General features: G+C 37.0%; 1 protein-coding gene across 3 annotated transcripts in view; it reads left to right on the top strand.

Annotated features, from left to right (window-relative positions):
- The window catches only part of KDM6A (lysine demethylase 6A), a 250,028-nt gene that overhangs the window by 157,235 nt on the left and 75,135 nt on the right, over positions 1–17,658 (top strand). The window lies entirely within an intron of this gene.

Here is a 17,658-nt window from a genome sequence, read left to right on the forward strand (position 1 = left end):
TTTGAGCCTAAGTACAGTCGTCCTTCGCCATATCACGGTTCACTTTTCATGATCTCACTGTATCGCGGATTTTAAAATTGAATATATCTAATTTTGTGTCACGGATTTTTCGCTGTATTGTGGGATTTTGTGATATATAAGTATTTTTATATATTATAATTATTTAGAATGTATTTAAGAGCATAGGAAGTGTTTTATTAGAGTGTGGGAAAGGTTAATAACTGTGGAAAGGTTTATGAAGAGTGTAGGGAGGGATTATAAAGCCTTAAAACATATATAAATAATAAAATAAATATAAGGTCTCTACTTTGTGGATTTTCGCCTATGGCAGGGGGCTCTGGAACCCTAACCCCCATGATAGACGAGGGACCACTGTATTAGGTAATCATAGTTTACCCCAAACATAAATTTTATAACAGCTTTTCAGGGAAAAATAGTTATGTTTGTACATAATTTGTGAGGTCTATTTTGTTTAAGAGTCAACATTGGGGTGCTCTAAAAAAATTAACATCAGATACCTGGACATTTCCTCTTCCTCCTCCTCCTCCTCCTCACGTTCCTCCTCCTCCTCCATCTCCTCTTCCACCTCCTTAACCACCAGCACTTCCTCTTCCTCCTCTACCACCACCTCCACCTCCACCAGCACCCTCATCACCACCACTGTTACCACCACCAGCACCAGCACCTGCAACCCCACCACCACCACCACCACCAGCACCAGCACCACCAGCATCCCCACTCACCATCACCACCCCCCCCCCCCAGACACGTGTACACACGCACGTTGACTGAATCAGAATTGATGCATACACAGGTTTGGATACCCTGCTATTCTAAGGATTTTATCTACCTTGAGAAGATTCATGTGCAAATTACACACATGTTGTGGACATTCTTTACCTACCAAAGCTAATCCCAGCTTGCTCTCAACTACTGATTTTTACAGAATCAGCAAAGGCCCTATTGTGAAAGCAGCTACAGCAATCAACTTCCTCTCCAAAGTTCTTTCCCTTGAGTCTTAGCTCCTGTTCTCATTACCTCGGAAGCTTTCTGCTGCCTTCAAAGGATGTATTCTGATTTTTTTCCAGCTTTTTTAGTATGAGGTCATTGACCTGTCACTAGCTGAAGCAGAAATTTTCTCACCTTATTCTCAATAAATGTTTTAGCTGGAAGTGTAATTCTGTTTTATTTGACCACTTTGAAATTTATATTTCAATGTCTTTTGGGTTTCTTTTTTTCTGATGAGAAGTTGTCTGTTGGTGTTAAATTTTTTTTTTTTTTTTGTATTTTTCTGAAACTGGAAACGGGGAGGCAGTGAGATAGACTCCCGCATGTGCCCGACCGGGATCCACCCAGCATGCCCACCAGGGGGCGATGCTCTGCCCATCTGGGGTCTTGCTTTGTTGCAACCAGAGCCATTCTAGCGCCTGAGGCAGAGGCCACAGAGCCATCCTCAGCGCCCAGGCCAACTTTGCTCCAATGAAGCCTTGGCTGTGGGAGAGGAAGAGAGAGAGAGAGACAGAGAGGAAGGAGACGGGGAGGGGTGGAGAAGCAGATGGGCGCTTCTCCTGTGTGCCCTGACCGGGAATCGAACCTGCATGTCAGGCCGACGTTCTACCACTGAGCCAACCGGCCAGGGCCTGTTGGTGTTAATTTTTAAGCTTGTGAAGGTAATGTGGTTTTTTTAATTTGATAAATTTTAGTGCCTATTAAGATCAAATAAAATGGAACAAAATGCATTCTAAGCAGTGTATATATTATAATAATTAGGTGACACTATAGTAAGGGTCGGGAACGCGTGGCTTGCGAGCCAGATGTGGCTCTTTTGATGGCTGCACCTGGCTCTCAGACAAATCGTTAATAAAAAAAAATAACGTTAAAAATATAAAACATTCTCGCCCTGGCCGGTTGGCTCAGCGATAGAGCGTCGGCCTAGCGTGCGGAGGACCCGGGTTCGATTTCCGGCCAGGGCACATAGGAGAAGCGCCCATTTGCTTCTCCACCCCTCCGCCGCGCCTTCCTCTCTGTCTCTCTCTTCCCCTCCCGCAGCCAAGGCTCCATTGGAGCAAAAGATGGCCCGGGCGCTGGGGATGGCTCTGTGGCCTCTGCCCCAGGCGCTAGAGTGGCTCTGGTCGCAATATGGCGACACCCAGGAGGGTCGCAACATGGCGACGCCCAGGATGGGCAGAGCATCGCCCCCTGGTGGGCAGAGCGTCGCCCCCTGGTGGGCGTGCCGGGTGGATCCCGGTCGGGCGCATGCGGGAGTCTGTCTGACTGTCTCTCCCTGTTTCCAGCTTCAGGAAAAAAAAAAAAAAAAAAAAAAAAATGAAAAAAAAAAATACTAAACATTCTCATGTATTACAATCCATTTTTTAAATTTTTTTTAATTCATTTTAGAGAGGAGAGAGAAAGGGAGAGAGAGAGACAGAGAGGGAGAGAGAGAGGAGAGACAGAGAGAGAAGGTGGGGAGGAGCTGGAAGCATCAACTCCCATATGTGCCTTGACCAGGCAAGCCCAGGGTTTCGAACCGGCGACCTCAGCATTTCCAGGTTGACGCTTTATCCACTGTGCCACCACAGGTCAGGCCTACAATCCATTCATTTCCTACTGCTTATGTTCATGGTTGCGGGTGGCTGGAGCCAATCACAGCTGTCCTCCAGGACAACAAATTTTTATTGGATAATGCGTAACGTACACGGGTCTTTGTATGGCTCTCACGGAATTACATTTTAAAATATGTAGTGTTCATGATCATGATTCTCAGCCAAAAAGGTTCCCGACCCCTGCACTATTGGATTGAAAAATCTCTACTCAGTGGTTATAACAGGGATGTTAGTTTTCAAGTGAAAAAATGAAGTGAAGCAAAGGCCTACCTACCTGTAGAAAGTTACTTTTTATTCTTCAGTTGACTCATACCAACAGACTTTATTTATGAATATAGAGTTTTAAAATATAAATTTAACTAGTCAAGCCATATGTGATTAGTGGCTAGTGCTAGGTAACCACATAGTTCAAGGGAATTTGTCTTATATAGGAAGAAGTCTTCCTGATAATCAGCGTAGAAAAAGAATACAGTATTTCACAAACCCGTAGGACTCTACTCCCACCTTGGCTTCACAGTATGAAACAGTAAGAACATAATTAAAACTGCAAAGTGATGGGATACTTCTTTTAGTAGATTGGTAAAGGCCGCCCATTTAGCTGTTTGGACTGAGTCCTGAATGGAGAGGCTCCAGTGATATAATCAGTTCTGGCTGATGGTAGTTTGTGTAGGTGTGTATGGTGGGAGGTTTGTTTTGCTGGTTCATTTTAATAAAGTGTTAGCAAGTATAACAACTTTGTGCTGTTGATCTTATAATACTGTATTAGAAAGACAAAAGGAAGCCTTTTGTAGAGGTGGAGATGATGTACGGCTTAAAAAGTGTGGAGCATGATGGTTTGATACCTGTATATATTGTGAAAGAACCTTCTTCTCCCCCATTGAGTTAATTAGCACATTAGCACATCCTTCACTTCTCATTTAATCACCTCCCTCCCCTTTGGGTAAGAACATTTAAGTTCTGTTTTTACAGCAAATTTCAATTGTACAATACACTGTTACCAACTGTAGTTGTCATGTTTTACATTAGACCCCCAGACCTTACTCATCTTGTAACTTGAAAGATGATAGCCCTTTATCAACTTTCTCTGTTGCCCCTACCCTCACCTCCTGGCAGCTACTTTTCTACTCTTTGTTTTTATGTTTAACCCCTCTTTCCCCCCCCCACACACTTTTTTTTCTTTAAAGAATGCACATATAAGTGACACTATAGGGTATTTGTCTTTCTCTGTCTGGTTTATTTCACTTAACATAATGCCTTCCAGGTTCATCTGTGTGGTAGGAAATGGCAGGATTTCCTTCTGTTTTGAAGCTGAAGTACTCTTCCATAGTATTTATATATCACATGTTCTTGATCCATCTTTTGACAGACACCTACGTGGTTTCCACACTTTGGATATTGTGAATAATGCTTCAGTGAACATGGGCATATTGATCTCTCTCTCTGAGATAATAGATTTGTTTCCTTTGAAAAAATATCGAGTAGAATTTCTGGATTATATATATAGTTCTATTTAGGCTTGGGTAGTTTTAATGGGATATCCTCTGCCCCCACTTACCCATTTGTAGTAGATTTAGAAAGTTAGGTTCTTAAAGGTTTTTCTAAGTATATCATCATACCATCTTTAAAGATAACTTGTGTTTCTCTGTATAATGTCATATCTCCAAGAAAATAGATTTGAATTATTATTGGACATTTATATCAATTAGGTAATTTACCTTTCCCATATTATTAGCTGAGACCTTGTTGGGCAGATAAAATATATTATACTCACTTTGTTAAAGATGGCGCTGCCCACACAGAAGCTGGTCGCTCAGGTGATAATGTGTGTTGGGGGCGGGCTGTGGGCAGGCAGGATCTTTGTAGCCTGGGGCTTGGTTTTAGGACTAAGCCTTTCCCACCCTTTTTGATGTAGGGTGGTACAATCCCATCATGCCCCAGATAAGTGACTTTGTGTGATATTAGACACTTCCCTATTTTATATATTGGATTAAAGGTTTGGATTTCCACACTATAAAATGGGGGCAGAATGGGAGCTTGCTCTCTTGGTTCCTGAGATTAACATTCGAACAGAGAGAAGAGAGAGCAGAGAAAGGCCACATGGAGGAGGCCAGGTGAAGCAGCCAAGATGGCGGAGTGTTGAGTAAGAAGCCAGTAGTTTGTGCAGGGAGAAGGAAGGAGATGGGGAACAGAGGTGAATAAGTCTGGTGAGCTAGAAACCTTTGATTCTAGGAAACTCGGATAAGTCAGTAGCTTTGTGAGCACTGAATGAGTGGGTTTTGGAGCCCAGTGTGTGTTTTTAATGCCCGCCGGGTACAAGCTAGGATTAAAGATGATGGCTCACCAGTTTTTGGCTCCTTTGTTTCTTTACCCACTGTCCGAATCCAGTGGGAACCTGCATGTGAATTGCCACTATGGCAGCTCCTGGCGTTACAGACCTCCAGAACCATTTTTTTCTAATAGTAATGCTAGTATTGAGTGGCCTTTTTTTTCTTCCCTTGATTTTAGTGAAATAACTTGAACAGTTCACCTTCTAAGTTCTTATTAGTCTTTAGAGATTAAAGATATAGACTTTTTCTTTTAATTTTGTTCTTAAAATGTCCCCCCGTTTTTTACTTTAAATAATTTTTTATTTTTCAATTATAGTTGAGATACAATACTAGTTTCAGGTGTACAACCCAGTGATTAGACATTATATAACTTACTAAGTGGTCACCCTGATAAATCTCATACCCATCTGACATCATAGTTATTACACTATTATTGACTATATTCCCTATATGGTATTTTACATCCCCATGACTATCTGTAACTACCAATTTGTACTTCTTAATATCTTCACTTTTTTCACTCATCCTCCCCCAACCCCTCTTCCCATCTATCAACCATCAAAATGTTCTGTTTCTGAATGTTTCTATTCTACTTGTTTTGTTTATTTTGATTTTTAGATTTATTGTTGATAGATATGTATTTATTGCCATTTTATATTTATTTCTGATCTTTTTTTTCTTAATCTTCCTAAAGACAGACCCTCTAACATCTCATGTAATACTCTTAATGTGAATGTTGTGTGAATGTTGGGGCTCTGAGTCCCGATAAGTCTGCCCCTTGTGTGTGGCTCTTTTGGAGGAGGTTGGATGGTGCTTTTATGTGGTCTGAAACTGTCCACTGGGTGTCCTGTCTCCTCAGGGGTCTTCCAGGACGTGCAGGCCAAGGTCAGCCTCCACCTAGCCCCTGCCTGGGGCCAGCTGGCATGAGCTACAAAGCCATCTGCAGATGGCTGTTACTTGTATTGGTTTGGAGGTGCCCAGGAGAGGGCAAGCCGTGAACCAAGGACGGCTGCTGCTAGTGCTGGGACTGGAGTCACTTGGAGAGGTCCACAGTACACTGAGGCCAGATGCTGCTTATTTGAGATTTTAGGAAAGTCTGAAGCACAAGCTAAAACAGGCTTTTCATGTCGAAAAGCCAATGGAAACAGTTTGGGTTGGACCCACAATTTGGGTGGGGTGGAGTCTCAGAATCACCAAGGTGGGGCAAAGTGTGTTAGCCAAGTTGACTGAGACTCAGATATTGGTGCCTATCTACTGGCTCAGTCTTGATGTAATTTCTTTTGTATCTTTAGTTGTAGGACTTCTATTCAGCTAGATTTTAGGCAGTTCTCAATGATGGTTGCTCTGTAATTTAGTTGTGATTTTGATATGGTTATAAGAGGATTTGAGCACTGCATTTACCTACGCTGCCATTTTAACTGGAACCAAAACGTTACTTAGTTTTAAAAAGTGCCTGAAAGAATACATAGTAAAGTATCTTCCTTCCTCATTTTCCCCTAGCTACCTACTACTGAAAGCCACCAGTGTTACCAGGGTTTTTCATATCCTTCCAGAAAAACGATCCATATGTATGTTTGCACATACATGTGTTTTTCTTTATTTTATTGAAGAAATGTACTCTTGACCTTCCTTTAAAATTTTTTAACAGTATTATATTTTGGAAATTCTTCCATACCCGTACATGTGGAGCTATATTATATCCGTTCAAATACATGTACTATAACTAATTTATTCTTCCTTGAGGGATAGTTACAAATAATGTTATGAATAACACTTTATAAGAATTATTAGTTTCGTTTTTAATATTGTCTTATAACTATCCAGCAATAGTTCACTACTGAAACACTGTAGACTGGTTTCATTTATGTATATCATATCCAAAAATTATAAAGAAAAATAAATTCCAGCTGATACTTAAAGATACAGTGTGTCATGACTGTATAGGGTTTATTCCAGGAATTCAAAGATGATTCAGGGGGAGGAATATGTTAACAAAACAGAAAGCAATGTAAGGAAAACTAACAATATTGTGAGCAAGGAAAAAAGTTTTTTAAAAGAGATTTATAATGTGAAAGGAGAGAAAAACAGAAGGCCTAATTACTAGGTCACAACTTTTAGTATTCTGAAAAATATTTAATGAAATAAACCACAAGGTAACTTGATCAAGGGAATAAGAGACATAAAGTACCTATACACAAAGAAATATAACCTTGAAAATGGAAGAAGTTAATAGTCATAGGAGAGCACTTAGCAGAACTCTATGCAAATAAATTTGAAAACTTAAATAGACTATTTTCCAGAGAATTACAGATTAGCAAAATCAATTTTTATTAGAGTTAGAAAGGTATTACAAAGATAAATTCTGTAAATAGAAATAGAGAATATTAAGTAGTGCACTACAGAATCTATAGATTATTCCAGAGCATTGAAAATGATAAATAAAACAAGAAAATTCCTTATTTTATGAGTGGGTGGCCTTTATAACATTTTTTAATGTGTCCTTAAGAGACATACGTGTTTGATAATAAAGTCCTTCCTTATGCACTTACTGATTCTATAGTATATTTAAAAAATGTAATGAAAAGAAAAATTTCTGATTCTAAAAATTAACTACAGGCCTTAGTGCTTTGGTGTCCTCTTTTTTTTAATTGTAAAATACAGGTGACATAAATTTTTAGCTTGTTAGATATTTTTAAATACATAGTTTAGTGAATTAAATACTATATTCACATTACTGTACAAATATCACCGTCATCCATCTCCAGCATTTTTTTTTAATCATGCCAAACTTAAACTCTGAACCCATTAAGTGATAAGTCCTTCTTTCTTCTTCCACCCAGCCCCTAGCAACCAGTATTTTTACTGTATCTAGGAGTTTAACTGCTCTAGGTACTTCTTTAAATAGATTAATATAGTGTTAGTCCTTTTGTGTCTGGCTTATTTCACTTAGCATAAAGTATTTAAGGTCTATCCATGTTATAGCATATGTCAAAATATTACTCCTTTTAAAAACTGAATAATAATATATATACCACATTTGGTTTATCCATTCATCTGTTGATAGACACCTGTTGTGGCTTTTTTTTTTGGCTATTGTGAATATTGCTGCTATCAATGAGTGTAAATATCTGTTTGAGTCCCTGCTTTTAATTCTTTATGATATATACTCCAAAGTAAATTACAGGATTATATGGTGATTCTGTGTTTAATATTTTTAGGAACCATCATACTGTTTTTCCCCATTCCTCTTTGAAAGAAGTTTAACATTGACATCTGCAACTGATAAAAACAGTACAAAAAATAATCAACATGGAGGCTAATATCACTGATAATATGATATATGAATATTGGTGTAAATATACTAAATAAATATTAGCAAACAAAATTTATTACACCATTAAGCAAATACTGTAATATACTATGACCAAGTAGTATTCATTTTAGGAATGTAGGGTTGATTGAATATGAAGAAATCTATTAATGTTATGCATCATAATAATAGAACTAAAGGTAAAATCAAACCATTTTTATTATAAGTGTTGAAGAAGCCTTTGGCAAATTCTATACTCATTCCCCATGAAAACACTCTTGGCCATAGAAATTGAGGGTTACTTTCTTATGATAAAATTAATCTATTTTAGTCCCCAAATCACTATTGTACTTAAGGGAAACTAGTACTAGAGACATTTTCACAAAAATCAAGAGCAAAGCAAAGATGCCCACCATCTCCCATCATTCCTCATTATTGTCCTCCTATATGTATCAGCCAATGCAGGTAGACAAGAGAAATCAGTTAGATGTACATACATAAATAGCTTATAACAACAATAATTAGCATAATGTTAGAAAAAAATTTTATATTAGCAAAGTAATGAAATACTTCACAGTAAACTTAAAAGAGATACTAAGAACAGTATAAAAGTATTGGTTCACTTTAAGTTAATTAATAAATGGAACACAACATCAATAGAAAATACTAACAAACTTTTTAAAGGAATTAAGTTAATGTGGAAAAACAGGCTAGATTAGCCAGGATAACACTGGGGAAAGTATGGGTTATACTAACTCTACTAGATATTAAAACACACAATAAAGCCCATGTAATTTGAAGTATGGTACTGTCATGTGAATAAACAAATAGACCAGTGGAATACCATAGAAAGGCCAGGAATAGATCTGGGTACATAGAGAAATTGAGTATATGTATAATAAAGCTCATAATCTTACATTCCTGAGGCTATGGGGGATTTATTCCTAAATGAGTTCTGGAACAACTTGGTAGCCATTTAGAAAAAGATAAAATTAGACCTATAACTCAAACCATTCACAAGAATAAACTACAAATGAATTAGGGTCAAAATATAAAAAATAATATTGTACAACTATCAGAAGAAAATATGAAATTGTCTTCAGTATTGATACAGGAAAAGGCTTTCTAAATGTTGCTCATAATTCAGAGGAAATAAAAAGAATGACCCATAAGTTTATATAAAAATGTTTTAAAAATATAAAAATAAATAATTTCTACATGGCAAAAATATATCATAAATTCAGAGTCCACCTATGAAACTGGGAAAATATGTTTGCAACATAGACCACAGAGGGCTAATATCTCCATTTAGAACCAATTCTTAAAATTTGAGGGACAGAGTAGTAAAAACCCAATAGAAAAATGCAGCAAAAAGACATGAACAGACACTTAACAAAAAATATATATATAAAAATGGCCCTTACACAAATGGAAAAGTGTTTGAACTCAGAAAAGCAAATTAGAGCAGCAGTGAATATGGTTTCTCACTTATCACATTGGTGAAAATGTTAAGTCACTGTGGAGGGGAAATGCATTCTTACGCATTTTGAATGCAAATTGGTACAACCTGTCAAAGACAGAATTTGGCTATTATGTAACAAAACTTTATGCACTTATCTGTTGACTCAATCCCACATCTAGGAATATACCTTGAAAATATGCCTCCAGAAATATGAGAATATATAGGCCCAAGAATATCAGTTGGAACATCATTTGTAATTGCACAATATCGGAAACAACTTAAATGCCAATATATAGGAGAATGGTTGTATAAACTGTGGTACATTCAGGCAGTGGAGAGCCATGCAGCTGTAGAGAAGAATTAACCAGGTGTGTGTATACATAAATATATTTCCCAGCTCTGTTTGCTAGGGAAGTGCATAGAAGCAATGGTTCATATCAGCAGCCGTGGACACACTAGTACCCAGATCTTCGTTGCTAACCACCATTCCTAAAAAAAATAGAGAGAGAAAGAAAGAAAACAAAGGAACCAGGGATTCTTGGGGAGAAGTGGTGAGTCCATGGCTTAGGCAGGGATACTACAAAGATGAGCTCTGGAACAGTTCGTGGTGCTAAAAAGTAAGGAAGTGCTCAAAAAATGGTGGGTGCATTTGGAAAGGATACAGGAGCCAACTTGAGGGTATGGGGTTCCCAATCACCATATCTGACATAAGTTTAGAAGCAAGTAATTATAATAGTGGAATATAAGGTACAGAATAAAATATTAGTTCATACTGATACAAATGAATAATTGAATGAATAAATGGAGGAACAGGGATACCTCGGATACCTCTTATTGTAGAATTTCAATTAATTAATGTATGAGGAAGGTGATGAATATTTTCCCACAAGGTACTTAAATAAATTTAAAGGACATTCTTCAAAATGACTAGCTAGTACTATTTGTAATTGTCACGGTAATGTAAGTCAGAGACTGAGGATCTGTCCTAAATTGTAGGAAAGTAAGTAGACATGCTACCTGGACATTAATTAGTGGGACAGTTGGTGAAAAAGGAATTATATAAATTAGTTAAGAGTTTTTTTATCATTGTTCTGTCAATCTTCATGTATTTTAAAGCTCTGTTACTGTGTCATCTTGATGTACTAGTCCTTTATCATCAAATTTTCGTCTATCTCTGGTAATACTCTGTCTGGAGCCCTACTTAATCTTATCTGAGTCTAGTCACTTCAGCCTTCCGATGCTTACTCATTTCATGGTATCTTTTTCTGTCCTTTTATATCAACCTACCTGTGCCTTTGTATGTAAACTGCATCTCTTAGAAATACTGTATTTTTGGCTCTCACTTTTGTAAATCACTTCTGGCAATCTGTTGGTTTTTTTATTTTTATTTGTGATGTCTAGTCCATTTATAATTAATTTGATTACTGATGTGGTTGCAAAAAGTTGGTTATCATTCTTGTATTCGTTTTTTGTTGTTGTACTTCGCTGGCTGCTTTCAAAGTTCTATTTACATTTGGTTTTTGATGTGCTCAGGGGTTGATTTTTGCCTTTTATTTATACTTCTCATAGGATTTTTTAGTCTTTTGGATGTGAGATTTTGATGCCTTTCATCAGTTCTGCAAAGTTTTTAACCTTTATAGTGTTAGTATTTTTCTTGTCTGATTTCTCTCATCTTCTGGGACTCCAATTACATGTATGGTGGAATATTGGTTACTATTTCATACATCTTAGACATTTTTATTTTTACACTTCTGACTGTTTTTTCCTTCATTCTGGATGCTTTTTTTTTTTAACCCGTTTTCAAATTTCTTGATTTTTTTTATGCTCCAATCTTTTATTCAGTTCAACAAGTGATTTGTTATTTAATATCATATTATTATTTTTCAGTTCTAAAATTTTCTTTTGTTTCTCTTTCAGTTACTCTTTCTATGCTCTGATTTCCTGATTATTTATTCATTATGATTATGTTCTTATTTCTGTGAACATTGTTAAAATAGCTGCTTTTAAATTATTTGCAGATTTCAACATCTGAGTCATTTCATGGTTGATTTTTATTAATTTCCTATTCCTTTGAACTTGGGTAAAATTTTTCCAATTGTTTATAAGTCTGGCAATTTTATTTTAGATATCATGAATAATATATTATACAGATTGATTTTGTTGTCTTTTTCTGAAGATTGATACTCTTATTAGCCAGTTAACTTTGCTCAAGTCACACTCTAAACTTTGTCACCTCTGTAGTAGGCAGCGGCTAAAATCTCTCTTTAGTTCTTTTTTGTTTTTCACTTACAGTTTACATTCAATATAATTTTTTTAAATATTTTTCTTTTTTTTAGTGGGGGTACAGACAGGGCCAGACAGGAAGGGAGAAAAATGAAAAGCATCAACTCACAGTTGTGGCACCTTTGTTGTTCATTGATTGCTTTCTCATATGTGCCTTGACTGGGGAGCTCCAGCCGAGCTAGTGACCCCTTGCTCAAGCCAGCGACCTTTGGGCTCAAGCCAGCAACCATAGAGTCATGTCTGTGATCCCACGCTCAGGCCAGCAACCCCACACTTAAGTTGGATGAGCCTGTGCTAAATTCAGCCTGTTACCTTGGGGTTTGGAACCTAGGTTCTTAGCATTCCAGACTAATGCTCTATCCAGTGCCTCCACCTGATTATGCTCAATATTATTTTGTTTTAGTTTTAGGTGTACAGCATAGTAGTTAGAAAATCATATATACTTTACAAAGTGTTATTCCCGATATTTCCAATATCTAGCACCATAGTTAGTGAAGTATTATTAACTATATTCCCTATGCCAGTGGTCCCCAACCTTTTTTGGGCCGCAGACCAGTTTAATGTCAGAAAATATTTTCACGGACCGGCCTTTAGGGTGGGACGGATAAATGTATCACGTGATATCGTTCAGACTTAAATATAAATAAAACAGAAATAATGTAAGTTATTTATTTTTCTCTGCAGACCGGTACCAAATGGCCCACGGACTGGTACCAGTCCACAGTCCGGCTGTTGGGGACCACTGCCCTATGCTGTACTTTTAAGTCCCCATGACTATTTGATAGATATCAATTTGTAGTTCTTAATTCCTTCACCTTTTCCACCCAGTCCTCCAACCACCCTCCCTTCTGGCAGATATCAGTTTGTTCTTTGTATCTATGAGTTCATTTCAGTTTTGTTTTTTTCTTTAGATTGCACATATAATGAATCATAGTAATTGTCTTTCTCAGACTGACTTATTTCACTTTGCATAATACTATAGGTTCATCCATATTGTCGCAAATGGTGAGATTTCATTCTTTTTCATGGCTGAATAATATTTCATTCCATATATATACCTCTGCTTTTTTAATCCACTCGTTTATTGATGGATACTTGGGTTGCTTCCAAATCTTGGCTCTTGTAAATAAAGCTACAATGAACATAGGGGTGCATATATTCTTTCAAATTGGTGTTTGGGGTTTCTTTGGTTATATCCCCAGAAGTGGAATCACTAGGTCATAAGGCAGTGCTATTTTTATTTTTTGAGGACTCTCCATACTGTCTTTCACAGTGGCTACACCAGTCTGCATTTTTACCAACACTGCAGGAGGGTTCCCGTTCTTTGACATCCTCACCAACACTTGTTTGTTAATAATAGTCATTCTGACAGGTGTGAAGTGATACCTCATTGTGGTTTTAGTTTGCATTTCTTTGATGATTAGTGACATTGAGCATCTTTTCATATGACTATTGGCCATCTGTTTGTTATCTTTAGTTTTTTTAGGCTGCTAGACATCTTTTATGTTCATACATAAGTGGACAACTACAGATTTGGGTAGAGTTTAACAGTAGAACTCTTTGTGACTCTACTTCCTAGGGTTTCTCACTTTGTACAGCTCCTACTATAGCTTCAAAATCTGATTCTTTAAGCTAGGATGATTGCTGATTTCTATTTGAGTTCTAGCAAACCAGGCACTGGTTGGGTCCTGCTGCCTTCAGGTGAAACTCCTAGAAAAAGGAGCTTATTCATCCAGTGCCCTGCTTTTCCACTGACTGTTCACTTCACTGGATTTAACTTCGTTTTGTTTTCTTTCCAGTGCTTTCTGATAGTGACTTTTATATATATTTTATCTAGAATTTAAAGCTGTCTGTGGAATGCTATTTCAGCATTAACAGAGGCAAACTTTTGTAAATACCTTTAAAGATAAGCTCATGTTGCTTGTGTGTGTCTTTCTTTTTTTTAACTATGATTAATTATTAATTATGTTTACAAGGATTCAAGTGTCCCACTGAATGTAACTCCCTCACCCCCTCCCGTCTCCCTTTTTATACCTCTTTTGCCCCCCTCCACCTAACTCCCTCACCCCTTCCCTCTAGGATTTGCTGTCCTGTTATCTGTATCTCTCTGATACACACACACACATCTCTGTGTTTCACTAATTCCTTTACATTCTCTAATCCTATTCCCTCATCCTCCTTCCCTCTGACTGCTGTCCCTCAGGTCCGTGACCCTGCCTCTGCCTTTTTTTCGTTCCTCAGTTCAGTTTGTTCATTAGATTCCACATATATGTGAGATCAAATGATACATTTTTTTCTCTGCCTGGTTTATTTCACTTAGCATAATAATCTCCAGGTCCATTTATGCTGTCAAAAAAGGTAAGATGTTCTTCTTTTTCCCGGCCGTGTAGTATTTCATTGTATATATGTACCAGAGCTTTTTAATCCACTCATCCACCGACAGATACTTGGGCTGTTTACAGATCTTGGCTATGGTAAATAATGCTGCAATAAACATGGGGGTGCATATCTTATTTTGAATCAGTGATTTGGTATTCTTAGGATATATTCCTAAAAGTGGGATAGCTGGGTCAAAATGCAGTTCCATTTTTAATTTTTTGAGGAAACACCATACAGTTCTTCACAGCGGCTGCACAAGTCTGCATTCTCACCTGCAGTGCAGAAAGGGTTCCCTTCACTCAACACCCTGGCCAACACTTATTATGTGTTGTTTTGTTAATGAGCGCCATTGTGAGAGGTGTGAGGTGGTATCTCATTTGTGGGTTTAATTTGAATTTCTCTTATGATTAGTGATGTTGAACATTTTTTCATATGTCTATTGGCTATCTGTATGTTGTCTTTGGAGAAGTGCCTGTTCAGTTCCTTTGCCTTTTTTTTTTTTTTGACAGAGAGAGAGAAAAGGATAGATAGGGCATACAGACAGGAATGGAGAGAGATGAGAAGCATCAATTTTTCTTTAGAATTCATTCCCTTTTTAAAATTTTTTTATTATTTTAATGGGGTGACATTGATCAATCAGGGTACATAGGTTCAAAGAAAACATCTCCAGGTTATTTTGACATTTGATTATGCTGCATACCCATCACCCAAAGTCAAATTGTCTTCCATCACCTTCTATCTGTTGTTTTTGTGTGTGTGTGCCCTTCCCATCCTCCCCCACCCTTCCCTATCTCCACTTTCCCCTCTTCCCCGCACCCCAGTAACCACCACACTCTATATGATTCCATACATAGGTGGGACATAAAAATGAGACTCAGGGACATGGACAAGAGAAGCATCAATTTTTCATTGTGGCGCTTTAGTTGTTCATTGATTGCTTACTCATATGTGCCTTGACCTTAGGGCTACAGCAGACCGAGTAACCCCTTGCTCAAGCCAGCAACCTTGGGTCCAAGCTGGTGAGCTTTGCTCATACCAGATGAGCCTGCACTCAGGCTGGTGACCTCAGGGTCTCGAACCTGGGTCCTCCACATCCCGGTCCAACGCCCTATCCACTGTGCAACCACCAGGTCAGGCCCTTTTGACCATTTTTTAATTGATTTGTTTACATTCCTGGTGTTGAGGTTTAGAAGTTCTTTATAAATTTTGGTTATTCACCCCTCATCAGACATATTGGGGAATATATTCTCCTATTGTGTGGATTGTCTTTCTATTTTGTTCATGGTATCTTTTGCTGTACAAAAGCTTTTTAGTTTAATAAAGTCCCATTTGTTCATCCTGTCCTTTATTTCACTTGCCCATGAAGATAAAACAGCAAAAATGTTACTATGAGAGATATCGGAGAGTTTACTATCTATGTTTTCTTACAAGATGTTTATGTTTCACAACTTACATTTAAGTCTTTTATCCATTTTGAGTTTATTTTTGTGAATGCTGTAAGTTGGTAGTCTAATTTCATTTTTTTTCATGTAGCTGTCCAATTTTCCCAACACCATTTATTAAAGAGACTATCTTTAATCCATTGTATGTTCTTACCTACTTTCAAATATTAATTGACCATAAAGGCGTGGGTTTATTTCTGGGTTCTCAGTTCTGTTCCATTGATCTGTTTGCCTGTTCTTATGCCAGTAACAAGCTGTTTTGAATAAATTGCCTTGTAGTATAACTTTGTATCAGGAAGTGTGATACCACCCACTTTATTCTTCATTTTAAAGATTGCTAAGGCTATTTGTGTTCTTTTTTAGTTTAATATAAATTTTGGGAATGTTTGTTCTTTATCTTTGAAGTATGCCTTTGGTATTTTAATAGGAATTGCATTGAATTTATAGATTGCTTTGGGTAATATAGACATTTTAATGATGTTTATTCTTCCTATCAATGAACACAGTATTTCCTTCCTGTTGTTTGTATCTTCCTTGATTTCTTTTATCAATGTTTTATAATTTTCCAAGTAGAAGTCCTTTACCTCCTTGGTTAAATTTACTCCTAGGTACTTGATTTTTGTTCCAATAGTGAACAGGATTGTTTCCTTAATTTCTCTTTCAGACCGGTTATTGTTGGTGTATAAAAATGCCACTGATTTCTGATCATTAATTTTATATCCTGCCACATTGCCGAATTCATTTTTTGAGACTTTAGGGTTATCTATGTACATTATCATGTCATCAGCAAATAATGATTGTTTTACTTCTTCTTTTCCAATTTCGATGCCTTTTATTTCTTCTTCATGTCTGATTGCTGTGGCTAGGACTTCCAGAACTATGTTGAATAAGAGTGGTGAAAGGGGGCACCTTGCCTTGTTCCTGATCTTAAGAGGATTACTTTTAATTTTTACCCATTCAGTATGATGTTGACCATGGGTTTGTCATAGATGGTCTTTATCATGTTGACGTATGTTCCCTGTATCCCGATTTTGCTAAGAGTTTTGATCATGAATGGGTGCTGGATTTTATTAAGTGCTTTTTCTGCATCTATTGATATTATCATGTGATTTTTATTCTTCCTTTTGTACATGTGACGAATCACATTGATTTCCAGATATTGTACCAGCCTTTTCTCCCCAAAATATATCACACTTGATCATGATGTTTTATTTTTTTCATGTATTGCTGAATCTAGTTTGCTAATATTTTGTTGAGAATTTTAGCATCTAAGTTCATCAAGTATATTGGCCTATCGTTTTCTTTCTTTGTAGTGTCTTTGCCTGGTTTTGGAATGAGGATTATGCTTTCCTTATAATAGGAGCTTGGAAGTATTTCCTCCTCTTGCATTTTTTAAAATAGCTTGAGTAGGATAGGTGTTAGTTCTTCTTTGAATATTTGGTAAAAATCGCCTGTGAAGCCATCTGGTCCTGGACTTTTGTTTGCTGGTAGTTTTTTGATAACTGTTTCAATTTCATATGTTGTAAAAATCTGTTTAGGTGTTCTGATTCTTCCAGATTGAGTTTTGGAAGATTATATGTTTCCAAGAATTGACCCATTTCACCTAGGTTGTCCAATTTTCTGGCATACAGATCTTTATACTGTTGTCTTACAATCCTTTGTATTTCTGTGGTGTCAATTGTTATTTCTCCGCTTTCACTTCTAATTTTATTTATTTGAGTCCTTTTTTTTTTTTTTTTTTTTTTTTTGATGAATCTGGTTAAAAGTTCATCAATCTTGTTTGCCTTTTCTCAAAACCAGCTCTTGGTTTTGTTGATCTTCTATATAGTTTTTTAGCCTCTATGTCATTTAT

The sequence above is a fragment of the Saccopteryx bilineata genome, chromosome X (genome assembly GCF_036850765.1).
Source record: "Saccopteryx bilineata isolate mSacBil1 chromosome X, mSacBil1_pri_phased_curated, whole genome shotgun sequence".
In the NCBI taxonomy this organism is placed as follows: domain Eukaryota; kingdom Metazoa; phylum Chordata; class Mammalia; order Chiroptera; family Emballonuridae; genus Saccopteryx; species Saccopteryx bilineata.